The sequence below is a fragment of the Dipodomys ordii genome, unplaced genomic scaffold (genome assembly GCF_000151885.1).
Source record: "Dipodomys ordii isolate 6190 unplaced genomic scaffold, Dord_2.0 Scaffold136, whole genome shotgun sequence".
NCBI lineage: Eukaryota > Metazoa > Chordata > Mammalia > Rodentia > Heteromyidae > Dipodomys > Dipodomys ordii.
In genome coordinates, this window is record NW_012267352.1 from 29,241 (window position 1) to 56,884 (window position 27,644).

At 35.7% G+C, this 27,644-nt stretch overlaps 1 protein-coding gene across 2 annotated transcripts in view; it reads right to left on the reverse strand.

The window, feature by feature from the left end:
• Positions 1 to 27,644, reverse strand: part of Nrip1 (nuclear receptor interacting protein 1) — a 73,211-nt gene that overhangs the window by 5,070 nt on the left and 40,497 nt on the right. The gene's annotated exons all lie outside the window — the stretch shown is intronic.

The following is a 27,644-nucleotide window of genomic DNA, read 5'->3' on the forward strand; positions in this document are numbered from 1 at the left end:
ATGAAAATCCAAGTGACATCTAACTGTCTTTGTCCCTTGTTATGTATCTTAAAGGTAAAGATACACATAGTAACTCTTGCTTATAATTCCAGTTACTCAGAAAGTGTAAGTCAGGAGGATTGCAGTTCAAGTCAAAGACAAATTACTCACACTTAAAAATCCCAGTTATTTGGGAAGATGTGATCCTAGGCAAAAAGTATGAGACTCTATCTGAAAAATAACAAAGCTCAAAAAGGGCTGGGAGTGTGGCTCAAGCAGTGGAGCACCTGACTAGTAGGTGCGAGGCTTTGAGTTCAAACTCTACTATGACTAAACAAGACAAAAAAACTTAAAGTGAAACAGAAGAATAAAATCATTGGAGCACTTTTGGGTTAATCACATTACTCATAAATATCTATATTACTCAAAATAATATAATTCCTAAGTTTCCATATATCACTCATTTCTTAAAAAAAGAATGAGTACATTTTTCAATTTACAAAGGACTACAGACTGTTTTAACAGGGACTACCATAGTTTCTGTCTTCAAAGAAGACAGATGAATAAAAATCCCAGGAAAACAAAATGACTCTTAAGAATGTTAAATATATTGGGTCTATGGCCATGCTAATCATTTGTAAAGTGTTAACACCCTCAAAATGTAACTGAAAGTAACAATACATTTTTATACTTGTACACATAATGAGCTTCTCCTCTAAAAATATGGCTAAGTATGAACCTGAAGCAAGTAAAATGGTAAATGTAAAAACACACACAATCAGATCATCACGGTAAGCCAAAGGAATGGCAGGGCAAGGGTATACTAAATATGTAATTTACTAATCTCATATAAATCAATACAATAGAAGTTATTGGACTCCTAATCTTGGAGACCTGTTCAAGGACTAAGGGATTATGTCAGTTTAAGGACTAGGGGAGATGTTATAAAGAAAATGGAGATGATCAAGCAGGCAAATCTGTCCTCAGTTTCTAGACTGTTCCTAATATAAATGATTTCTTTTTCCCCACCCATATTATTTCTTTTCAGGTGACATTCTTCATCAATAAGTACAAATAAATTTTAAAAGTTAATATGATTACCATAATATAATGCTAACTGTATATATATATATATATACACACACAAATATATATATATATATATATATATATACTAAATTATCATACTTTTTAGAAAAGTGGATATGAAAGAAAATTTAGAACAACTTTTTTTGGGGGGGTCCAGTCATGGGGCCTGAACTCTGGGCCTGGGCACTGTCCCTCAGCTCTTCAGTTCAAGGCTAGCACTCTACCACTTGAGCCACAGCGCTACTTTCGGCTTTTTTCTTTCTGCTTATATTGTGCTGAGGAAATGAACCCGGGGCCTCATGCATGCAAGGCAAGCGCTCTACCACTGAACCACCTTCCCAGCCCTAGAACAAATTTGATGGGAAGAATAATTGCAAAAATACTCTAAAGTCAAGGTGACTATTTTTCATTAATTTTGTTGAACAGACATGCTATGGAAAGCAATGATGATATGAAGCAGTGGAGAAAAATGGGTTTGTCCGGAAAGTTAGTTTTTTTTTAAAAAAAATAACATGAATTTATAAATCAAAGGCTGTGGTTATCTGGAGAGCTTGCCTGAAGTTATACCACGGCCAATATGTACTACCACCCTACCAGAAAATGAAATGTCCAAGAAAGCAGTTGTTCTGAAACTATGTAAGGTCTGAAATAGTTAGATTCGAAACTGAAAGGTCTTTCAGGGGTAGAATGAGCCAAATTTCTTCATATAACTTATTTCTTTTAACATCTTACACAATTAAAAAGGAAGAAGTCATTATCATCCCTGTTCACATTTGCATATCATAGTTTTTCATTTCTATGGTACAAAATGTAACTGAGAAATGCTAAAAAGAGGTATGATATTGGATATAGTATAGATCTTCACCAGTGACAATTACCACCTAAGAAACATTGTAAAGTTAAAAATGTTACTGTTTTCAATATCATCCTGACTCAATGTCTACAGTAAAGGATGACGATGTTTTGAAGAACTAGGAAAGTATACCTCTATGTGTGTCTGTGAGGAGATCTGCAAAGAATGTGGATGAATGTATTGCATGGGTTAGGGACCAAGACAGAATGAAGAGTGGCAAAGAGAAGGCTAAGTATCAGACAATGTCTGCCCTCTGTGACTCTGCTACCTGGCTACCAAAATGCAAAATTTTCTCTTTTTTTTGGGTCCGGTCATGGAACCTGAACTCTGGGCCTGGGCGCTGTCCCTCAGCTCTTCAGTCAAGGCTAGCGCGCTACCACTTGAGCCACAGCACCACTTCCGGCTTTTTTCTTTTTGCTTATGTGGTGCTGAGGAATCGAACCCAGGGCCTCAGGCATGCAAGGCAAGCGCTCTACCACTGATCCACCTTCCCAGACCTAAAATGCAAGATTTTCTGCCCTACATCATCTTCCCAACATGATGGACCTCTGAGGCTATAAGGGAAAATAAATCTTTCCTCCTTTTGCTCAGGTATTTTGGTGCAGTGACAAGAAGTCTAATACAGTTTCTAAGACAATAAAATGGAGAAACACTTTAAAGATAGAAATAGTAAAATTCCTAAAATTCTATCACTTACCTTCAATTTATGAAAGGTTCCAATAGATGCAATATTGCTAATAGCAAAGTATACTTTATTATATTAAAATATATTCATAATAATTTGTTTTGATCATCCATGGGGCTTGAACTCAGGGCCTAGGCCCTGTCTCTGAGCTCTTTTGCTCAAGGGTAGCAGTCTACCACTCTGGTTTTCTGATGGTTAAGTGAAAATAACCTAAGTATTAACATAATAATCTAATAATAAATAATCTAAGTATTAAGATTATGTCAAAGTCGTTTTTATTGAATCTTTTATTTCAACAATACAATGCAAGGCAAATAATTTAGAGAACTCTTGGTGTTGTCTTAAGTCAAGCTATGAAAAGAAGTTTTAAAAGTTAAACAGGAAGCAAAAACCCAAGAACAATTTAAATCAGGATGTAACAGCAAGCATTTCATCCAAATGGATGACACAGCATTCCAAAACAAGAGCCAAATAAATTAAGAGCAATAAAACTCAATGCTTCATCTCATAGAACAAGAAAGAAAAAGGTATCATTTTAGAGAAGGATTCTAAAGCTTCATTCGAATGTGAAGACTAGAGAAGGATTCTAAAGCTTCATTCGAATGTGAAGACTTTGTATTTAGTGAAGAAAACAAAAATGAAGACTACATTTTTCCTCTATTCAAAATTAAATGTTAGAAAGCTGTTGGATGTAAAACAAATAAGAAAAGTAAGGAAAACATTCAAGTGTTGCCAGGGCACAATGGAAAATAAAAATGCAATAGAAGAATAAGTGTGAATATTTATGTATTAGAATACATTTCTAATTTATTGCAAAATGAATCAAAATCAGCGTATATCTTTTTGAGAAAGTTTGAATCCCCAAGACAGTAACTTTCTGTTGAGGAAATGTCTTTACCAAAAGACACAGGTATGGCTATACAACTTAATAGGCACAACAAAAAAGAAATGAACCTATTTAAAACAAAAGAAATGAACCTATTTAAAACATTTTTACTCAACTGAGTCCTACCATTTGAGATTAGCCCTTAGAAGCCTTACCTTTCCATAGCTTCTCACTTTAGGTATGAATATGCTTCAGAGACAGGTAGCACAACGAAGGCACTGGCATTGTAGCCAGAGGAATAGCTGCCCGAACTGCTCTCTACTGCAACCTGAAGGATTTAACAGATTTTTGCCCAAGGCCAAATTTGCTCCCAACTTCCAGGTCCATCAGCTTTAACTTGTCAGCTACTTCACAGGACTAAAATAGGTGGCAGTCATATTTCCTAGTCTAAAAGAGACTGGAGACACTACTGCATGACTAACTAAAGCGTTCAACCAAAGGACTTAAGTCTATGAGATCTTCTTCATTTTTGTGATTCCAAGTAATCTGTCAAACTGGAGTTGATAAAAATGACAAGTATTTTAAACAGAAAGATGATATGCTGTTACAGAGTGGTACAAATTGCCCTGACAAATATGTTTTATGGTCTTGTTAGTGAATTTCTAGTGGAAAGGGAAGGTTTTGAGATGGCCATACACCCAACCTACCAAATTCCAGAATGTTATTTACCACCCACTATCTTTTTTTTTTGTCAGTAGGATCACAAAATTTCAAGCACGTTTACTTACATATGAATTTATATTCAGACAAGAAATCTTGCCCATCTCATATTGTCTATATAGTAAGTAAAATATAATCTTATTAACATGATCCATGAGGAAATAGTCAAATGTTAAGAGATGAATTAATTGTCCTGGTATCAGAAACGAATAGTTCTATAACTAATACAATAAAATAATACAGGATTTATTTTTTCTCAATTACCCTCAGAAGGGTATGTATATGACTCAGATTCAACAAAACTGTGCTGGCTATCTAGTAAATGTTCACTATTAACTTCACTCTGACTGTATAGTCGATCTAAAAAGAAATCAAAGTTAATTTAAGATGAAAATGTTAGAAATTCTAAGTTAAAAATAAAAGAAGTAGAGAATCAAAGGAGCTATAGGAAGGCCTAAACATTTGTTTTTATTTAAAAATACAATATATGCTTCTATATTGTGCTATATTGTCTTGAAAAATATAAAAACTGTATTTTTTTAAATCCAGGAAAAGATACACTCAACAGTTATTAGTGCTACAGTCTATTCATTATCTGGTACTTTTTCTTTTCTTTTTATTATGTTATTTTGAGACAGAGCCTTCCTGTGTACCTGAGCTAGTTTTGTACATATGGCTTCTTCTCTACATTTCTTTAAAAAGAAATAATAGTTTCACAGAACCCAAATCATTACTTCATTTTTTAAAAAAAGAATAAAAGAATCTAAATCTGAAACTAACAGAAGGTAAGAATTTCTCTTGACCCAGCTTAACAGCCCTTCAAAGTTGTTAGTGCTTTCTACCACTTTTCAAAAGAATAATTTTTTTCCACTCAATCAAAATAAGAAGTATAATGGAAAGTTGACTTTTCTTCTGGAATTGTTCGAGTGTTGATAGTGTATATACAGGAACATCCTTTAAGATTGGTGCGTAAATCTTATCAAACTCAACTATGGTTTCCCCATCCCTAAAATAGATTTGACACACACAGACAGAAGCACAAGGTCGAGGTCACAGATCAGCAAGAACGATTACCAACAGAACTGATGTAACAGCTGGCACTTGATCAAAGCTCCTAGGGTTTTTAGTACATTAAGCAGACATTCTGCATTTACTCAAGGGGTACACTCTGTTAAAAATATTCCTCCCATCTGAGGACAAGATCTTCCTATACTTTTTATTATACAGCATGGTCTAAAATATATATTGTATTACACCAAACAGTAAGAAGAGAAACCTGTGTGAGTTTTAGGAATGTTCATTTTTAATGCATGTATATGTGTATATGTATATATGTCTGAATTTTTGGAAATTTTTGGAAATTTTGGTCTTTGTCATGTGAATTTTGTGACTAACTTAATTCCCTAACTATACAAATCTTCCTATCAGAGGCTGAAATGAACACTAGGTTCTAAGATATCTTGGGCAATATACAGATTTCTTAAGTATTAGTAAATTTTTTACTTTTTTTTTTTGTCCAAGACTGGGACTTGAACTCAATATCTGACACTTTTGCTCATTAGCAGGCATCAAACTCCAACCCCAGTAAATCTTTGTTTCCTATTAGTTCAAGCAGGAAAGTGCAATAATGTATCCAGTTTTCCTTAACCATTTTCAAGTCATAATATAGGTAGAATGAGGGAATGGAAGGTACTACAAGAAAGGAAATCTGATCTCATTACCTGACATGTAATTGTAATCCCTCTTTTGGTCACTTTATAATAATAATAAAGTGAATTTTAAAAAAGGAATTAACAGGCCAAAAAAAAACTGCCTACAAGTGATTTTTATTGGAGAATGCAATTATCTAACAAAACTGATTCTTTCATAGTTCAAACAAGACAATGAATTTTTTAAAAGTATATTTATGAGAGCATGAGTTATATGATGACAGTTCCCACTAAAGCATTATAATCAAGAAGCCTTCCTTCCTTCCTTCCTTGTGCCAAGATTGAAACCAGGGCCTTATACATGCTAGATAAGGACCCTCTTCCAACCCTACCCTTAAGAAATTCTTTTTAAGAGGATACAATACCATTGAGACAAATTCACAGTATTTAAGCTTTTGTTATTAAATCAAATACTACCTGCTATAGCTTTATATAATTTCTAAGTTATTTATGATACATAAAAATGTTCTTGAAAAACATTAAGGGAAAAAGTCTTATCAAATTACCAAATTAGATATCATTAAAAATGAAACTTCCTCTATTTGGCAGGAGTAAACTGTCAATATAACAAAGGTAGAGTTAATGGATGAATCACAAATACTTTGTCTTAAAACTCTAAGGATACATTCTTTAAAAAAAAAATTATTTCCTTAAAAAATATACTATCATAGCCAGGTGCCAGTGGCTCACGTCTATAATACTAGCTACTCAAGAGGCTGAGATCTGAGGATCATAGTTCAAAGCCAGCCGGGGCAGGAAACTCTGTGAGACTCTTATTTCCAATAAACCACTAGAAAAACCAGAAGTGGCACTGTGGCTCAAGTGGTAGAGCGCTTGCTTTGAGCTGAAGAGCTGAGGGACAGCGCCCAAGCACAGAGTTCAAGCTCCACGACCAACAACAACAAAAAAAATCCAAAACAAAAAACACCATCAAGTCTTTTTAGATGAATCACTTATCAGTTAATAAATACTTCTTTATGTGGTATCTGGGCAAAAGTGCTGACTTGCTGTGGCTGGACCATGAACTTTGATTTAATTTCTATGTGACATTACTCTTGCTAGTATTGGCCCAGAATACAAAGAGTTTTAGGTTGGTATGTAGAAAAGAAATATCACTACAGACACAATCCATGGTGAGACAGACAATATTTGAAAAGTGAAGTCAATAAATTTGACAGGATCCCACACTAGATGATTAATAAACAAGACCAAAGAATGCTAAATGGACAATGCACCTGGAAAATTTCTCTATGTCTTTAAATAGTAGATGAAGTCACTGGCACACCATTAGTAGATTTCCTTTCAATTGTTTCATACTTATTGCCCTATGTACCTTTCCCTGATCTCTCTTTGGTTCACTGTGCATATAACCCAGTGTTTGAAGTAATTATCTCAGTAATTACAGCTGGTCACTGCTAATCTGAGACCCAGCTTTGCTACTGTCAGGTCTAACCACTTTCAGTGCCAGCGCAATGGCAGCCTGCACATGCTCCCTGCCTTGGCACCCACCACTCGGAGGTAGAGATGGACTGAGGTGAGAGCAGTAAGGAGATTTTACAAAAGACTCCTGTGAGCTGGAGCAGAAATGGGGAGAGCAGTAACTTAGGTAACAATGGACCAGGCTTTTCTTACTCTACATCCTGAACAAACGTATTTCACAATTTTCCCTTCACATTAAAATCATCAAAAGAACTATTTGTTGTCTACCACTGGCATAATTTAATAAAATGAAATCATACTAGTACCAAAGTACACCTCAACTTAGTGGAAACCACCCATTACCTTTCTATGTCCATTCACTGCTTTATGAGATAGAACGATATGTGCAATAGGACATATATGTGCATCTTCTTACATTAATATTCCGTACTATTCATGTTTTCTTTGTGGTTTTGTCTCTGTGGTTTCATTTATGGTATTTGAATGAAATAAATCATTTATATTATGTGAAAATTCTTGTTATGACATACAAGGATATAAATAGCAAAGCAAGGAAATGACAATGGGCTACAGGAGAAAGAATGTTTTCTGTTTAGTGCCTTTCCTCCCATTTGTCCATCTGATCTCTATCATTATCGTCTGATGACCTTTATCATTTTAAAAAACAAATAGCTAATCATATAGACAGCCTTTCCTGAACTCTAGAAGTCATCGTGGAGACTCTGTAGCACCGAAATTTTCAATCACCTTACTTACAAAAGTGTATTTTGCTATATATATGTCTAGCTCCTCAGCAGCTCCTGCTCATGGGCAGGAGTTATATTATCCTTGTCATCCTATGTCCCTGGGCTGGGCAGATACATCCTTCTAAGGAGAACATACAGCAAGTCAACCTCTTGGGAGACTCAGTCTGAAAAAAGAAAGATGGATTGTCATGGTTGTAAGGTGCCTCAGGTTTTAAAATAAGATGCTATTCCCAATGTTTGGCTTCAAAATGAGGACATCTTCAGAATATAAGCTATCAAAAATGACAAAATTAAAAAGCAATGAAGTTTTTTTTTTTAATTCTACATAGAAGTCCAGTAGGCTTGGAAACTATGAGAAGCCATTCTGGTGGAAAATAAAATGGGCCAAGAAAACATGGTATATCTACACTCATCCATGCATTTATCCATGCGAAAGAATGACATTGTATCTTTTGTAAAGAAATGGAAACACCTAGAAAATAATTTATGTGAAACAAATAAGTCAGGCCCTTAGAGACAAAGGATGCATGATTTACCTTACAATTAGAAATTAGAATTAGTTTATAAGCTTATAAGTAAGGATGATGAATGGTATCCATGTGTCTACAAATGTATTAAATGAAATATGGTAGATTCAAGAGAATTTAAATAGTGTAATTCCTTAAAAAGTCAAAAGCAAAGTTCAACAAAATAAACACCAGGAAGCTGGTACCTGAAAGTAGTGGAGTAGGATCAAGGGGAAAAGAGTAAAGGAATGGAGAAGAAGGGCAAAATGTAGTCAAGAATGCAATGTATATCTTATAAAATTAAGAAGATCAAGGAGACTGAGATCTGAGGATTGCAGTTCAAAGCCAGTCTGGGCAGGAAAGTCCATGAGACTCTTATCTCCAATTACCTTCTCAAAATCAAGAAGTGGAGCTGCAGCTCAAGTGATAGAATACTATGAGCATAAAGCTAAGGAACAGTGTTCAGACCCTAAATTCAAGTCTGGAGATACATGTGAGCACATGCATGCAAACACACACACACACACACACACACACACACACACACTTTTAGAAGACTATGAAGTCAACCTTTATTTTAACATTTCTTTATAAAAACTCATTGTTTAGTTTCTTTTAATCATTATATTCTGAGAGGATTAAAAGCTTCAATGTAATCAAACTACACCAAGAATGAACTTATGTTTCAGCTTGCTGGTACCATTACGTTCATCATCCCCTCTCCAATTATTTCCATTATAGAAAGATGAATAAAATTCACTGAACACTGAAGTATCACTTTGCAATGTTTTGATTGAGATATATTAAGAAATGAATTATCACTGGGAACTGGTGGCTCGTGTCTCTAATCCTAGTTACTCCAAAGGATGGTGGTTGGAGCCCAATAAAGACAGAAAAAATCTGCTTGACTCTGCCTCTAAAATAACCAGCAAAAAAACAAGGCTGATGTTATGAGTCAAATAGGAGAGTGCCAGTCTAGTGAGCATTGGGTGCTGAGTTTAAACCATAGGCAATGGAGAGAGAGAGAGACAGAGACAGAGACAGACAGACAGACACAGACACAGAGAGAAACATAGAGAGAGATGGGCAGAGAGGTAGAGAGAGAGAGAGAGAGAGAGAGAGAGAGAGAGCACCAACAAAGAAATAAAGTATTATACCAAAGTACTCAATCCTAGAAGCCAGGCATATCAAAACATTCTACTACAGTGAAACATGAAAAGTAATTTTAACTTTACTGTAAGAAGCATATTTAGAAAATATTTCTCTACACCCATGTTTGATATTAAATACTGAGGAAGATAATAAATATATACTAAAGAATTTAAATTGTTTAAATTGTGATAAAGATTAAATCAAATTGGTCAAAGCTATTTTTGGAATAACCCTTTTCATTGGAACCCATGCTGACTAGAGAGCATCAATAAAAATTTTATCTTAAAACTAAAGTGATTCAGGGCTGGGATGTAGCTCAGTGGCAAAGCGCTTGCCTAACAAGTGCAACGTCCTGGGTTCGATCCCCAGTACCAAAAAAGAAAAGACAAAAAAAAAAAAAACTAAAGTGATTCAGTGGGAATATATAAATGTAATCAAATTACCCTGTAAGGATTATTCAATAAACTAAAAACTAGTTCAACAAAAAAGTTATCCCCGTAAGTTTGACTTATATTTTGATAAAATGTGAGTCAACATACCAATGCCATGTGTATTCTAGTTTTTACTAAACTTTTAAGATGCAATTAGTAGAAAAAAAATTGGCAAAACAGAGGAGGCAACAATGCTCAATAGGATATGTACTCATTACCTTGCTCATGTAACTGTAACTCTGTACAGCATTTTTACAATAAACAACCTACAAAATAAAAAAGAAATAAAATCAAGGCAATATGTGTTGAAGAACTGTATTGTGTGTTAAAGAGCTATGGTTTTGGTAGTCTTGTTTCTTGTAGTGGCATTAAGCTGTAATATTTTCTCAGGTATAAGAAGGCTAAGCAGTCATCTGTGCAGATAACATCTAGCTTTGATAGGGATGGGTAAGAAGAATAGCAAGATATAATTTAATCTGTACTAAAAACAAAGTAACACGCATCTTACTGTATTGTAAAAGCTAATGGTTCCTTATTAATGCTAAACATGTAACTATAATGCTAGGTATTCAAATTCATGGACTTTGTAGGAAGTTGGAAGAACAGCTAACAGTTAAATCTTTTTTCCTCTAACAATTCTATTACCAGGTTTCATTTTTGAAACAGTATGATTAACAAAGTGATCTCTAAATATGACAGAATCACAGAACCTCTAGGTTAGAAGATAGCTGAAGAGTTATGTGCTTAATCATTTGATGCCTGATCCCCTTCATAATCTATTTGTCAAATAACTTGTTCGCTCAGCTTATTTCTGCAAACCTCTAGTGGCCATTGCCTGTTTTCCAAGATGGTATCTTTTGGAATCATATGGCTGTTGGTACAAATTTTGGCTCTTTTATTTACCAACTATTTTACCACTCTTGAAAGTTAGTAATTTACGAATTCACAAAACTAATTAATATCTATTGCATACAACCATCATGAGGAATAAATGTGACCAACCTCACATAGGCTGAGCACAGGATTAATAAGATTATCTTGTTTAAAAACTTGATCTGGGGGTTGGGAAGGTGGCTCAGTGGTAGAGCACTTGCCTTGCATGCCTGAGGCCCTGGGTTCGATTCCTCAGCACCACATAAGCAAAAAGAAAAAAGCTGGAAGTGACGCTGTGGCTCAAGTGGTAGAGCGCTAGCCTTGAGCTGAAGAGCTGAGGGACAGCGCCTAGGCACAGAGTTCAGGCCCCACGACCGGACCCCCCCACCAAAAAAATAGAAAAACTTGTTCTGTGTTAGTACAAATGTAATAGTACAAACTTCTTCCTCTTCCTGAGCTATCACCTCTTTGTAGTCCGATCACTGCTCCTTTGAAGCTACAGAACACAAGGCTAATCCTTCAATGTTGCAAAGGTACAATTCCTTACAAAATTTTGACTGGCCGAAGAAGTATATAAAATCTCGTGGGAGCTCTCTGCCACACACTGTTGACTCCTACTAAGTGTATTATACATTTTCAAAGCTCTGGTTTTTCAAAAGTGCTTTAAGCAGCCCCTTTTCCTTTATCAAATGAAATACCACAGTATATTTTCTTTCATTTGCCTCATGTGGTAGTTAAGATAATCTGTCTCCATCCACATTTTACCAAACAAAGACATAACAACTCAGATAAACTAAGAGATTGGTTGTAGAAAGTATAATACAAAACAAGGTATTCTTTTCTATGTAATCCACAAACAACAAGGAAAATGAATCTGGAATCCTTTGGAAAGGGAAACAGTTCTGTAGCATTAAGAGAATCGGGGGTTACTTTTCTTACCCTAAAACCTTGTCTCTACAATTTTAAATATCTTTTTTTTAGAAAACCCAGAGTCCAATAATTAAGAAAACAGTTTCTAGGTTCCTGTGATTCAGTACTGGTTGATTTGGGTTGATCTACTTCTCCTTATTAGGCTCTGTCTCCTTAGCTGAAAAAGTGAAGCGGAATAATTGTATCCACCTCATAAAGCTGATAGATTAAATGGAATATGTAGGTAAACTGTATCATAGCTAACATTTCCTAAGAACATGACAAATTTAACCCTTCAGTTATTTGTAGATGGAAAAACAGACCAGAGAACTTTCTCACTTTTTTTCCCCATTTGCTTGTCACTTGCTATATATAAAGTTCCTTGATATCTATGGATTCCTAGAACATCACTGAAAATTATGTTTGAGCATATTCTGTGTGAGTCTTGAAAAACTTAAAATGTATTTAAATATGTGCAGTAATTTGCTTAACCTAACTAATTTTTGAATTTCTCAATCTGATAACACTGATCCACTAATAAAAAGAACAACCCCATGTACAGCTCACCTTTGCTACAGTTTTTTTTTTTAAATAAAATCTGTTCCCTACACAAACCTTTAGAACCTGACTGAAAGGCACAGATTATCTCTCCTTGTATCTAGAATTCAGAAAAAGCAAGCTTCGTTAGGTGTGGGTAGCTTTAATGAGGCCATATTTTAGCTGCATTACAGGGGAGTTAGTATGCTGAAATGAAGACTAAGGCAAACACACAGTGAGAAAGAGATGAGAAAAGTAAAATGGAAGAGAGGGAAGACCAGCAAGGAATTGGTGAACTGCCTTCCTGTTTTGAGGTGAATCAGAACACTCCTGCGAGGAGTTCCTGAAGATCCAACTTCATATCTCCACTAAATCTCCCCTGAACCTAGCTTTGTTGAACAGGATCTATTTCATCACTATGATGCTGCACCACTAAGGTCTAAGACCCTAAAGAACTCCATACATAAATATTAATCTTCTTGTTCCTTCCTTACTCTTCTTGGGACAACTTCACCTTCAGTATGGCAAAAAGAGTAATATGTATCTCTGCTCTTCAAATGAGGAAAGCTAATGGCACAAAGGGTTAAAGAGATATCCAAGGTCACACTCAGGATTTGTAGGGGTGGAGTTGATAACAGAATCTCCAATTTCTTATTCCCAGGGGCCTGCACTAACCAATAAACCAGCTGTTTCTCTTGATAGATCTAAACTATGCCAATTAGCCAAACAGTGTAGGAAACATTGACCAAAACAGGGGTTAATTGGACATTGGTTGTTTTAATTCCATAATCAGTTCTTTCCCTTAGCTACCCTGGGAGTGAATAACATATCTTTTGCAGGAATGGGAAGGAGGCCAACATAGGCCATCTGGCTGAACATGTCCTTTCCTCAAGTCATCCCTGCAGCTGTGTGAAACTTAACTGATGAAGAACTTTACAGTTGAAAATTGTTTCACTAGTTTCCATCCACTCTAGTAGATTTTAAAGTAGAATAATTTTTTTTTAATATGAGCCGGGTCATTTCGCTGATTGTCAAGTTATTAACATATGCTGATTGTCAAGTTATTGTATAATCAAAAACATTAATACTCAGTGTGTACATGTGAGTGTGCATGCGTAGGCAGGGGTGAGATGAAGTCTGCTTTTTTTAATGTTAAAAAAGACTTCTCATAAGAATATAATTTTTTTTTAAAAAAAGACTTCTTATTTTTAAAAAGAGGGCAAATCAGACTAGGACGAGTAACAAAACCTCAGTTCTTTTGATATGACAAATGAAATGGCTGAACATCAGTGTTTCATGCTTATCATACTAGCTCCTAAGAAGGACGAGATTCAGAGGATCAAGGTTCAAAGCTGGTCTAGGCATACATGTCTGCAAAACTTTCACTTCCAAAATTACCAGCAAAGTAACAGGGGTGGAAGTATGGCTCAAATGGTAGAGCATCAGCTGCACAAGCACATAGATCTGCATTCTGCCCGCTTCCCCTCTCCCTAACTCATATACAATGGTCTTCCCATTGATCAAGGAAAAATGTAGCCATGAATTGACATATATCCTACTTCCTCAGCCATTTTTGTTCCCTTTCCTGCTATATAACTTTGCTAAATGACAAAATGTCTGGATTACTGAATTCAAGAACACTGCCTAATACCTAAGAAATAGATGTGCTTGAGATTGCACCTCACCCCAGTTAGAATGGCTACAATCAAGAAATCTAATAAGAACAGATGCTGGAGGGGATGTGGCCAAAAGGGAACCTTACTACATTGTTGGTGGGAGTGTAAACTTGTTCAGCCACTTTGGGAGGCAGTATGGAGGTTCCTCAAAAGACTCCACATAGAGCTCCCCTATGATCCAGCAATCCCACTTTTGGGTATTTACCCAAATGATCACAAACAAGACCACACTAAAGCTACCAGCACAACTATGTTTATTGCAGCATTATTTACCATAGCGAAGATATAGAACCAACCCGGATGCCCCTCAGTGGATGAATGGATCAAGAAAATATGGTATATTTTTTCATACAATGGAATTTTATGCCTCCATCAGAAAGAGTGACATCGCCCCATTTGTTAGGAAATGGAAAGACTTGGAAAAAATTATGTTAAGTGAAGTAAGCCAGGCCCAAAAAACATAGGTCCCATGGTTTCCCTTATTTGCAATAACTAGTGTAAGTCTAGGACAAGCAGAAAAGGCCAAAAGCTATGTACATATAACCATATAAGATGGTATTAAGCGAAATGAATTCCAAGATAGGGACACAAGTTGTTTTTTTCTTTCTTGCTATTGTTTTTAACGTATTTAAAATGTACTATCTGATTTTTTGGTTTCTCTTATATGTTCTTCCCCGACAGTATAACCCCTGTTGTCACTGTATTTGATGTCACTGCCCTGCATCTTGTATATAAATTTTTCTAATTTGGGGAGGGGAGGGAAATAACAAAATGCTGAAATAAGGATACAGGCTGACCCATTGTAACAATGAGATGTACAGGACAGTATGTTGAAAATGAACTTTACAACTTGGGGGCAGGGAGGAGTTAGGAGGTGGGGAGGGAAGGGATGGTAGGGGAAAAATAAAGGAGGTAACAATGCTCGACAGGAAATGTACTCATTACCCTACTCATGTAACTAACCCCTCTGGACAGTATTTTTACAACCAAAAAAAACATAAAAAAATTTAAAAAAGAAATAGATGTGCATCTATCAAGTGGGTTTTAGTGCTACAGGATTTTAGTGCTACTAGCCTCAAAGCCATGCTACATGTAAGAACAAACTTTTTACCTCCCATCTGTTCTTGCTCCCAGCCTTCCCTGACCCCACCTCTTGTATGGCTTAGGCTTTGTCTCTTTTCTTTTTTCCACCTTTTAAATCTCAAGTTTTACATTCTTGGCATTCATCACTATAAAGGATCCTCAGACTGCCATAAAAGCCACATTCTTTTTGTTAGGAATGCTATACTACGGTGGGTTGGGGTTTCTCTTAAGCAACACAAGTATTAATGCCCAAGTGTGTGTGCAAGCCTCATAAAGTGAATGTTGAGTCCTGAGTAGAATTTGGGAAATGAATGGATGAAAGAAAGGCAAGTAATGGAGGAAATCTCTACTCTACCCAATGTCTGGTTTGGTGCTCTGTCTACAAATTGTAAGACAGTAGTGGTCCATGTTGGGAAGTAACAATCAAAACCAGAGAAGAAGGGATTAAATGTTGAGGAGAGGGCTAATGCTCAACCTGTATGTGTGGGAAAAAAGGAAAATTAATTTCACATGAAACCTGAAAGTGGGTGAATGTTTATGCTGAAGTTCCCTAGCAAACAAAGATCAAATGGTCCTTCCTGGGCGTTGTAGATTGCACAATGTTAGATAAGTTGGTCTTGATTCAACCAACATATACCTAGCAAAATAGTCACCTATTTCCCATGAAATGTGGGATGGTGTCTAACTGTAAACAGCCCTTACACTCTGGATATTACAAAAGTTCATCAAAGAAGCTGAGTGGGAAGAAGCTTTACCCTGGGTTAGATAAGGGTAGCTCCAGCTAAGTGCTCCGTGCTTCTCTTGTTTCTTTACTGCTATAAACTATTGGGTTTCGACATATGAGTCTCCATTCTTAATCCTTGGCAGCTCGTGGTCATGGATTATAGCTCTGGCACCAAATATTTTAACTATGTTAAAAAAAGGGGAGGAGTCAGAAATAATAATTATTCCAACATGGAATAATCACGAAAAAGAGGAAGGTACGTTCCACTGCTGTGGTTCTCCAACTACTTCTTAATCAATTACTTCCAGAGTATCATGTAACCTGTCTCTTGCTTAACAAGGCAGGCAGCATCAACAGCAGGGAGACAGAATTTGCCATGAGGACCAACTCTGGGTCTCTGAGAGGTATGGAAGAAGATATCCAACACAGTGTACTTCACTTGACCCATTTTAAGGTGGGAAGTTAGCAAGCTCCTCATTAAGATTGTGCCACATCTAACTGTGTTCTAGTTGCTCTCTCCCCTTATTTTAAAGGCCTGCTACAGCTAAACCTAATCACTTTGGTCTCCATTTATCTTTTCTACCTTTTAGGACTGATGTTTCATTCGGGCCCAAGTAGGCACTATTGCTCTAAATTGAATGAATTGTCTAGTTCATCTTTTCTTCTTAACCATAAATAGGAGACTTTGGGGGGGGGTCAGTCATGGCCTGAACTCTGAGCCTGGGCGCTGTCCCTCAGCTCTTCAGCTCAAGGCTAGTGCTCTACCACTTGAGCCACAATGCCACTTCCAGTTTTTTCTGCTGATGTGGTACTGAGGAATCGAACCCAGGGCCTCATGCATGAGAGGCAAGCACTGTACCACCGAGCCACCTTCCCAGCCCCAAATAGGAGATTTTCTTTAGAAGTGTCCTTACGTACCAATGGTTCTAAAGCCAGACAGACCAGGGGAAATTGAACTGTGGTCAGCTTACAGCAAATACAGGTGATATTCCTTCATGTACTTCCCTTAAAACTAAGGGACCAAAGTCATTTAGGGGAAAATGAAACAGGATAACTGAGGCCTGGTGAAGAAACTCAGAAATATGGTATTTAGAATCACAGAAGCGCCATCTTTGCTTCAAAGAGAGACACCAGGATGCATTCCTTCCTGAGGGATGCAATTCTCACCCCAAGAATGAACACTTGTCTGACAGGATATATGCCCTCCTGAAAAAAATGCTTCCTGCCAAACTCAGAAAGTAACAACAGGTGTGATTAGAGCAAAGAAAAAACACTTATCTTTGCATAACTTTGAAGACAAACCCCATGCCTTTACCCTATAAATACCCCAACAGTCCAAGGAGCTGTGTGTGTGTCTCTATTGCCCTGCCCTTCTGTTTGTCTGCTGTTTGTCTGCCTGCATACTTATTCAATAAAGCTCTGCCAAGTTTTCTTATATTGTGACTTGTCTAGAAATTCTTATTCTGCGATTGAAGTCAAGGATCCTAAGAGTTCCTACATTTGAAGAGGAAATTCACTAACCTTCACCTTCACCCAGTGAGAGTTCCTTTCTATAATCCTAACTACTTAGAAGGCTGAAAACTGAGAGTTGCAGTTTGGAGCAATTAATTAGCAAAATGTTGCAACTTAAGGAGTGGCTCAAATAGTAGAGAGCCAGTCATGAGAGAAAAAGCTGAATGGGAGACCCTGACTTCAAGTCCTAATACTGGTGTGGAAGGAAGCAGCTTCATCCCAGATGTAGTTAACCTGTAAACATACTGACCAAGAATACTAAAAGAAAATAAAATGTGCATAAATGAGAGGAAGTTTTCAAAAAGTGAACAATAACAAAAATATACTCTCCTCGAGATAGGAACAAATGAAAGAACACAGGTAGTTACTGTTCCATTTGCTTCTTTACAACCATCCCAGAGGATGGTTGTAATACTAGCTACTCAGGAGGCTGAGATCTGAGGATCATGGTTTGTAACCAATCTGGACAGGAAAAGTCAGTGACACTCTTATCTCCAATTAACTACCAAAAAAAAAAAAAGAAAGAAAAGGAAAAAATCCAGAAGTAGAGCTGTGCTTCAAGTGATCTAGCCTTTAGGAAAAAAGCTCAGGGACAGTGTCCATGCACTAGGTTCAAACACTCCTCCTCCCCCTGACTGGCACATATTTATAATTTTCTTCCTATGTCTAGTTGCAAATGTGGATTTCATCAGAGATTATTTAGAAAAGTTATTTATCAAGTAAGATGCTCCTCCAAAAATGCCATATATACTGTAGAAATTCTAACACAATGGAGGTAACATACTTGTATGTGCTAAAAACACTCCCGAAATTTTGCAATATTTTTCTTCCAAATATATTATTTAGTAGCATGAACATGTAGCAGAACTTCTTAGGCTATATGTTCAGCAATAAATAAATAAATAGGATAAGTGGAGTTCTGCATAATCAGCAAAAAATAACAAAGATGTGGGATTAAAACATTAGAATATTAAAATGATAAGATTAAACAGAAAATTTACAAGGCAGAGATGATAAGGGAGGCACAGAGGTCATTAGAAGTGAAAACTGTGGTGAGACACAAGAAGAATCCACTATACTAACTCCAATGTTTCATTTGTAAATTTTGTTTATAAATGCAGCTTTGGGGGAGCAGTAAGTCAGTGAAATGTTAGTCAATATACAATATCAAACATTAAAATCTGCATATTGGTAAGGAATCTCTCCTTTTAACTATGGAGCTAAAAGAGGGCAGATAGCTGATAAATTTATCAAACCTTGTAATTGTGACAGAGGGAAAAAAATGGATTGGTTAAACCTTAAAATCTCTGTTCAATAATTAGGTTAGATGCTAATATGAAAATATTTCCAGAACAACTACAGAGAACAATATTTATGTTTCATTGCTATATATGTTTATCTTTGTGTTATTAGTGATGAGTCTAAAGATAAAACACTGGAAGTAGGGCTGGGAAGGTGGCTCAGTGGCAGAGCGCTTGCCTTGCATGCATGAGGCCCTGGGTTCGATTCCTCAGCACCACATAAGCAAAAAGAGAAAAGCCAGAAGTGGCGCTGTGGCTCAAGTGGTAGAGCGCTAGCCTTGAGCTGAAGAGCTGAGGGACAGTGCCCAGGCCCAGAGTTCAGGCCCCACAACCGGACCCCCCCAAAAAAAATCAAAACACTGGGAGTAATAAAGAGTAATGAAGACCAATAACAAAAAATACTATGAGAAAATTCCTATATTTAATTTCACAAACTATTTTATAGCATTGATTATTCATAGGACTATATACCAGGTATCAATCTTAATAATTTGTTATTTCTTATGTTAGTCCTGACAACTTAAAGTAAATATAAGAGTTATTTTTGCAGCTGTCTTAGAATGTCTTTCATTTTGCATATTTTTTTTGCCTTGCTTTCTTTGTCTTTTTATACTTGTTTACCACCTATCTTTCACCAGTGGACTGTAATTACTCTTCCACAAAGACAAGGACTACTTTTATTCTTTTAACCATGGGCAAGTTTGAGAAACTAATTATGCGGAATAAATGCATGTCTAGTCATGTTCCTAGGGTCTGTCTGACCTCATATAAATATACAAACCTAGAAAACAAGTGGTAATAAAATTTACATTCATTCAGAGAGAAAAAAATATAAATAAATATACTCAATTATTTAAATTATCAGGTAAACCAAAGATGTGTATAGGGTACAGCTTAAAGACCTTTCTTAGTTTCAAGTTGTATGCTTTTATAAGGATCATAAGAAATAATTTCATTTAGAATCGTAAGTGTCATCTAGTGAAAAAGTAAAACACATTATTTAAATTTAGCTCAACTTATAAGGTATGTCAAATTCATTCTTAAAGTCTAATAAAAAATCACATCATTGATCGACAATCATATTAGCAATCGTATTATTAAAGTAATAGACCATTTTTTTAGGTTAAAATCAGAAAACAGCAGAACAGAAAAGTTTAGAAGCAGCTTCATCATGCTGTAAATAATATCTGGAAAGACTGTAACTAAAAATGTAAGAGTTTTCTACATCCTATGAGAGTAACATAGTCAAATGCTCTATTGTTTTGGAGGAAAAAGTAAATAAATAATCCATTTCATACCAGTATAGAACATCATCGTCTTATACTCAGAAATGTGAACTCACAAAAACAGTATCAATGTATGTATGTATGTATGTATGTATGTATGTATGCATGCATGCATACATGCCTGCATTCATGTAATGCTCTGGGTCCAACACATATATCTTTCCATTTAATCCTCTTAATAACTTAAAAAAAAGAACCTATAACAGTCCTTATTTTGCAGGTGGGGAAGAGCAGTTGGGAGAAGTGAATTTGTTTACAAACTATTGAACTAAAAGAAACTTCTGAAAATTACTTTCTGACCAAAGGGCTAAAGAAGATTAAAAGCATTTAAACCATTCCTATTCCATTCCCTCGATTTGTATGCTTATAAACTTAATTGTGAGCATGAGACAAGCCAAGTCCCCACACCACATCTGTACTGCAGACTCATTTCCCCACTGCCTCCATGGTTGGTCAATATGGTTTCTAAATGTATCTGCTTCTTCCTGGAAATAAACTTAGTAGATGAATGAAGGCCTCACCTACTCACAGCTAAATCTAGTTTTGTCAGCCTTGTGAAATAGGCACTTGATTGTTTGATGAATTTTCCTGGACACCTTTTTATTTATTCTCTGGGACTTACCTATAATCCCTTAACTTTTCATCCTGAAGTCTAACTGTTCATAAGCAATCTGAGTTAGAATCTTTGTTGAATATGACAATTGAGCATTTAATTAGCCTTGGAAGAATTCCATACTCTGTATCACCCATTAAGGGATAATCCACAGGTTTCTTCCTTTCTTAGCCTAGCCATGATTACAATATTAAAGAAAATATAACTCCCAAATTTTAAATATTAATAGATTATAATGAATTTATTTGTGATTATATTTTTCTAAATTTATTAGATACTGTAAGAGTTAGGCAGACTTCCTACCATTTGAGGCACATCCTCAGACCGGTGATAATCTAACTGTATACAAAATTTTCTTTAAATTTTTCATTTTTCTTGGTAATATCCAATAATTTGACACATGCTCTTGGCATAAAAGTATACTGTGTCTACACTCATATTAGGCAGTCCACAGCTCTGTGTATGTGTGTGTGTATACAAAAGCACATGTGTGTACCATGCATAATGTCTATTTAAGTTCCCTTTGGTTGTGAACTAAAATTTATTTTGGATCCAGGTATAAAATTTGGTTAATAGTAACATTATTTTAAAGACACATGAAATTAAATAGAGATGATATGTTTAAGATTACTTCTTAAAAATCCCGGCAATTTATATTTTAGCCCTAAGTACTAAGGCATTCTATAACAATGACTTAAGTTACAATCTATACAAAGCTCTGTGTTCTCATCAGTTACACAAACTCTTCACACTATTTCCTAAAATTTTTCTTGCTCAAACAACACTATGGTAAGTGTAGATAATAATGACACCAAACAATAAAAATATTTGATTCTGCAATAGGCTTAGGAATGTCCTCCACATACAGTTGTTCTTGTACAAACTGTCATTTCATGGCTTTACTTAATAGTCATAATAGGATGTCACGTTTTTTTATTTTGTCTATAACTTAGTGTTCCTAGATAGCCCTGACTAAAATTAACATGATTTGGTTGGATGTTTAGAATACCTTGTTGGTCTTGGTAATAAACATAATGTAGCCAAATTCATAGAACAACACTATAAGAAATAGTTTCACAGCTTCAAAACTTCAATGTCACAAAAAGAGTGGAGGCAATCTAAGGTGACAAACAACACATTTGGAGGAAGAAAATAGAGTTATTGGATTGGTTTAAAAAGAATTGGATACTATTCTTTTAATTAGAATATATTCAGAAGACAAATGAATGCTTGCTTCTATGGATATATAGAATTAAAGTTACAAATAAACAAGAGAGAAGAAAGTGGAGGGAAATACTTGAGTATTCATCATTTTTTTCCAACAAATATTTACTGAACATCTACAGTGTTCCAGGCAAAAAACTACGCACTATGGACCATTTGGTAAACAAAACATAGTCCTTCACTATTAAAAGTAACCCAAGAATAAGAATAAGGCAAAAAAACATAAATTCTAGTTTTCTTTTTGGTATTTCATTCTTCCATTGTTTATTGTCTATAGCTAATTATTGTACGTGTATATATAGGTTTATAATAAGCATAATTGTTTGGTTATACATATATATATACACAATCACATATACATATATGTATTGCACAACAAGTATTTCTTTGAAAGAGTGAAAGATTGCAAATTTTTTTCAGATTAACTAGAAAATTAAAATGAGAAAGTTTTAAAGGACAGTTTCTCATCCTGAAAAGTAATATATTATGATTCCTAGTTTTGTGATTCATTTTTCCTATTTGCTGATACCATTTTCATCAGTAAGTAAAACCCCCAACAAAACTACATATATAAAAACAGTTTGATGACTACATTCAATTGAAAATAATTTAATAATTTTATTTTTGCTGTGGAACTCAAAAGTTCTTTGAAAATATTCTATTTCACTTATATAGAACATGACCTGAAATAGTTAATTTCTTCATTGTTTTATGTCAAAATTTGTGTACTTGTCTCTGATTTCAATGAACACATTCCTATTCACACTTTAATGCATCTGCTCTAATGCATTAAATACATTTCTACTTGTCCATTTTCTAAAAAAAAAAATCGATGTCCACAGCATACATGGCTATGTCTTTATCCTGCTGTCTTTAGTCATGCTCACATTTAAATTTCTAAAAAAGTAATCACATGTAAAGCTACCTATTAATTTCAAGACTACAAAAGTTCACAATGTAAAAACAACTTCAATTCATCAATGTAGTAGTCTAAGCAAATTTACTTCCTTTCTCCTAAATCAAGCGCTGTGAATACAATCAGAGCATTAGGAAGAGGGCAGAGGAGGCAAAGGGCACCTGCAGTTCACATGTGGCCAGAAGCTTGGACACGAGAAATACCTTCTTCCCTTTCACTGTACAGATTTATACACAACCTAAAACATAACACTACAGCCACCTTTCAAAAATCCTGGCAAGAGGTTCAATTTGAATCACAGAAAATTTAACCATGTTGGTAAAATGTTAAAACCATGTACTCGATTCAAAGTAGGTAATCCCAAATTGTAGTGCATGAATTAGAGTACATACAGAGTCAGTATATGGAAAACATTCACAGATATTAAAAAAAAAATCTGAGAAAGATAATAATGAAATTTCCTTACCTACTAAACAATCAAACAGTTAATGTTAATACAAATAAATTAACCAAAGGATAAAGTAAACAACATGTTTCTTAGTAATAGTTTAAGGAAGTACAGAAGCCATCTCATCTTTTTTTAATGAAAGTCTCTTTCTACCACATAGGACCACTAAGAATATGATGTACTGAAATGAACTTAAAATAATTTCCTCAACTAATTATGTCTGTAACAACCTCCATGTTATCACCCAATTTGTAGTCAAAAATCGTACATTAGCTTGAATTTCATCTTTCCCTGACATATTTCCAACAGGAAAACATATTCGTGTCTCAGAACACTTTCCAGGGTTTCAGTATCAATCAGTTTATATTCCCAGTGACGCTTTCAGCAAAACGATCTTATTCGAATGAACTCATTGACTGAAGTAAACAAAGCTGTAGCCTACTGCCCTTTCACACTTTTCATTCATTTCTTTCCCTTTTCTTTACTTAGACTTGCAGCACGTGTCACAGAAAAAGTGCATGTTAAATATTCCTGGAGTGTCACAATATGTAATACAATAAAACAGATTACAGCCCTACCTTTCTTTCACAGCAGTGGTGCCAAGCACAGGTACACCGAAGCAATCAATTTGTTCTGCAGACAGTAAGGCTTTCATGGAATACTAATGCAAAATCTCTTTTCTTTCTCCTTTGCCTTGACTCCCCAATGCCCTGGTCCCGACCAATACAAGGAGGAGGGCGGTATGTCTTCTGCTGAGATAACCACAACTACTAATCAAGTATATGTGTACAAGGGCACAGGATTAAACCTCCACCACGCTTGAGTCAGGGTTTGAGAGCAGCTAAGCACATGCACAACACGGTCAAAATTAAACACATACACACACACACACACACACTTTCACATTCTCTCTTCCCAACCCCTATTCTCCTACACACATGCTAGAAACATACAAATCCATCTACTTCTGTAAACTAATTCATCATGCTTTACCATTCCTCATTCTTCTTTATGTGTGTGTGTGCATGTATTATTTTAATTTTGGAAACATAAAATTGCATTCTGTTGAAGGGCTTTTATCCAACAGTGCCCAACAATTGTTTTCCCAGAAATGAGAATCATGTTCAGTATTCTCTATATTCAATGGTTCACTATTTTTAAAACAATAAATTTTATTTTTTATAAGTTATATTGCCAATACAGTTCTCTTGGATTACTACTTTCAATTATGAACACAGGGTTAATAGACTCAGCATGGAATCTTAGGCTTTTACACTTTTAAAAACATACTGTTAAAGTGTAAGCAATAGCTTTTTAACTAAAGAAAGTACATTACTAATATCAAAAAGGGATCCATAATATTTCCATTTATCCTGAAGCTTCAAGATAATCCCACACTACTTAAATAATATTTTCAGGTCTCAGATATAAGGTAAAAAAATACCTTTAACACTTTTATAATTATGGTAGTACAATGGCATTTTTGATCTAATAAATCTAGAGTTTTAAGATTATTTTTAATTAGGCTCTTTTATTTGGCTTATTTTTGTTTTATTCAGAATATGAAAAGGCATGTCAATCATTGACAGAAGTTAAACATTAAACTAATGACTTCACTTTGCTATAATTTTCAAGTAACTCTTGTAAAGACAGTCAAGGGGCTGCAAAGAAGCAGTAACTAAGGACCAAATACTAAAGAAACTTATCAGAAGACTTTCCACATCAACTTTAATATCATGTAAACAACTGCTCTGCCTCCATGGTTAAAATACGCCTATCATATTCTATATTCTTGTTTTTCTTAAAACAAAAACCAGTAGGATGATTAAAGAATGCTAGGGAACCCAATGAAGTATTGCAATCATGTTTAATCGATGCTGATGCATTTGTCCTTGACACAGTGACCATGTCATCAGGCTACTGTCATGTGATATCATGTCATTTCTCCACCTGGCTCATGACCTTGTCCTCTAAATGACCTAAAGCTTCCCTGAAGTAGCAGGAGGCCCCTCCCCGCTGTCTCAGCAAGGTCGAATGGGTCAGCTTGTCCTCATCTATAATCCACCACCATTTGTCAGCAGGGAGGCTGGAGGAGGCAGGCTTGCTACAAGGGGAGAATGCCCAATTAGGCAGCTGTCACACAAAGCATAGGCTGCAAAATTATCCCCTGTCAAAAGAAAGAGCAGCTGCGGGTGCCAATTACAGCAACCTTTCAACCCTTTAGGTACTGGAAACTACACAGAAGTAAATGAAGAACAATTAGTGATAACAAATCGATGAATTAGGACAGTAAATTAGAAATTACTAGCAGGTGAGCTTGGGTCATACATGACATTTAGAGCATAGCAGACTCCAGGCAAGGACAAGATGCGAGTAACACGAACCAATTCTTTGCATACAGATCGTCCCTCCGATGTATTCTTTCTGCAAACCTGAACTCCTTTAAAATACCCATGTTAGATAAAAAATATGTATTGTTGTGAATTTCATCTTTTTTTTCTCTTTAGCGGCCCAAAGGCAGTATTTCTTGACAAGAGGAAATTTTTTCAGAATAATGAATGTAATAAATTCTAAGTTGTTCTTACATAATCCATCATGTTATCCCTTCAAAGTTAAAATTTTGAATATGGCCCACAAAAGTCTGTTCAAATAATCATACTTATAGTGCTACACATCTTTACCTAGTACTCATCTTTGATTCTACTTTAACCACACTTAACAGAAAAACGTGGATTTTAGAAAGCAAACTGGGTATGAATTCTGAAAAAAAAAATTGATCTGCTGAGATTATGAGGCTGAAGTAAAATTTCTCTACCAGAATGTGATCTTGTATACAGAGTAACTGGAAGATGTGCTTTTATATGTAAAATCTATAAAACATCAACCATAAAACTACTGTCTTAGATTACTTGACTCCCAACCTATGAAGGTGATATGCATTATGTCTGAAGCATGGCAAAGCAAGTTACATAGAATCTATTTCACAAATGTACTTACTTGGTATTAGCATTAGCTGGCAAGGGAAGAGGAAGAAGGAGTCCCACGGTAGAGAAGGAATCCAATGTAGCTGTTCAATGTTTATGAACATGGTGTCATGAAGCCTTAAAATGTGTGTTCAGAAACAACTTTTGTAAAGTCCATTTTAAACTAAAATTAAGTTTTATGTCCTCAGAAAAAAAGTCCTCACACTCATCCAATAAAAGGAGAAACTGAAAGATAGGCGCTGTAATTTCTAAAGAGGTATGTTACAGAGCTCCATGATGTATCCAAGGCACAGATGTGTAAAAAGAAGAGAAGGTTTCTACATAAAAAAGTGTTAACACACACACACACACTGCAAATGAAACACACACACACACTGCAAATGAAACACACACACACACACTGCAAATGAAACACACACACACACACACACACACACACACACACAGAGCAAATGAACCACATTTGCCAGAGAGACAAGCCAGTCTCTAATTCCTACTTTCTAAATCAAACCATTTCAACTTGAAGCAGATGAATGTCATGGGGGAAAAAAACCCAAAACTTCTCCATTAAAAGTTTATCAGAGCCAGGATCTGAGGATCATGGTTCAAAGCCAGCCCAGGCAGGAAAGTCCATGAGACTCTTATCTCCAATAAATCACTAGAAAACTGGAAGTGGCACTGTGGCTCAAGTGGTAGAGTGCTAGCCTTGAGCTGAAGAGCAGAGCACAGGGACAGTGCCAAAGCCCAGAGTTCAAGCCCCAGGACCAACAAAAAGAATAGTTTATCAGAATGTGAGTTAAAAACTGTATGTAATCCTTGTAAAAATAGCTCTTCCTTCCCCCCTCTACATATTATATGTACACAATTTATTTATTTAGGTATGTATATATTTAATTTTAGAATACAGCCCTCTAAAACATACAGAATTCAAAGAAAGGGCAAGGGGACAGAAATGAAGGAGTTAAAGCCTTTAGAATTCCATTTTCATCATACATGGGTGACTATCTCTTTAAATAATTTAAATCCTTTCCATCAACTACAAAGCTGTTTTGAAGCCATTTAGCTTTGTTCTTTACATGTGTTCTAATTAAGAAATGACCTTGTCATCACACACACCAGAAATCCGGGATTATTTCCTACAGCAAAAAATTCACAAGGCGCCCCCAAAAAAGGAAGGAAAAGGAAAAACAGACTTCTTCCTCAGTTCCACACTAAAGGAAGTTGTTGGATGGCTGAATGCTGAAGCAGTTTCACCGCATAATTTTTTTTGTTGTTGTTGAATGTCACAGGGCGGGTTAGTGTGACCTTGAGCTGCATCAGCAGCACAGCAAGGGTCGAGATGCCTGCAGGCGCCCTTGTACTGGATTTGCAAGACAAAAACCTTCAAACTGGCTGAAGGACATCTTAAATCTCTTCAAAGGT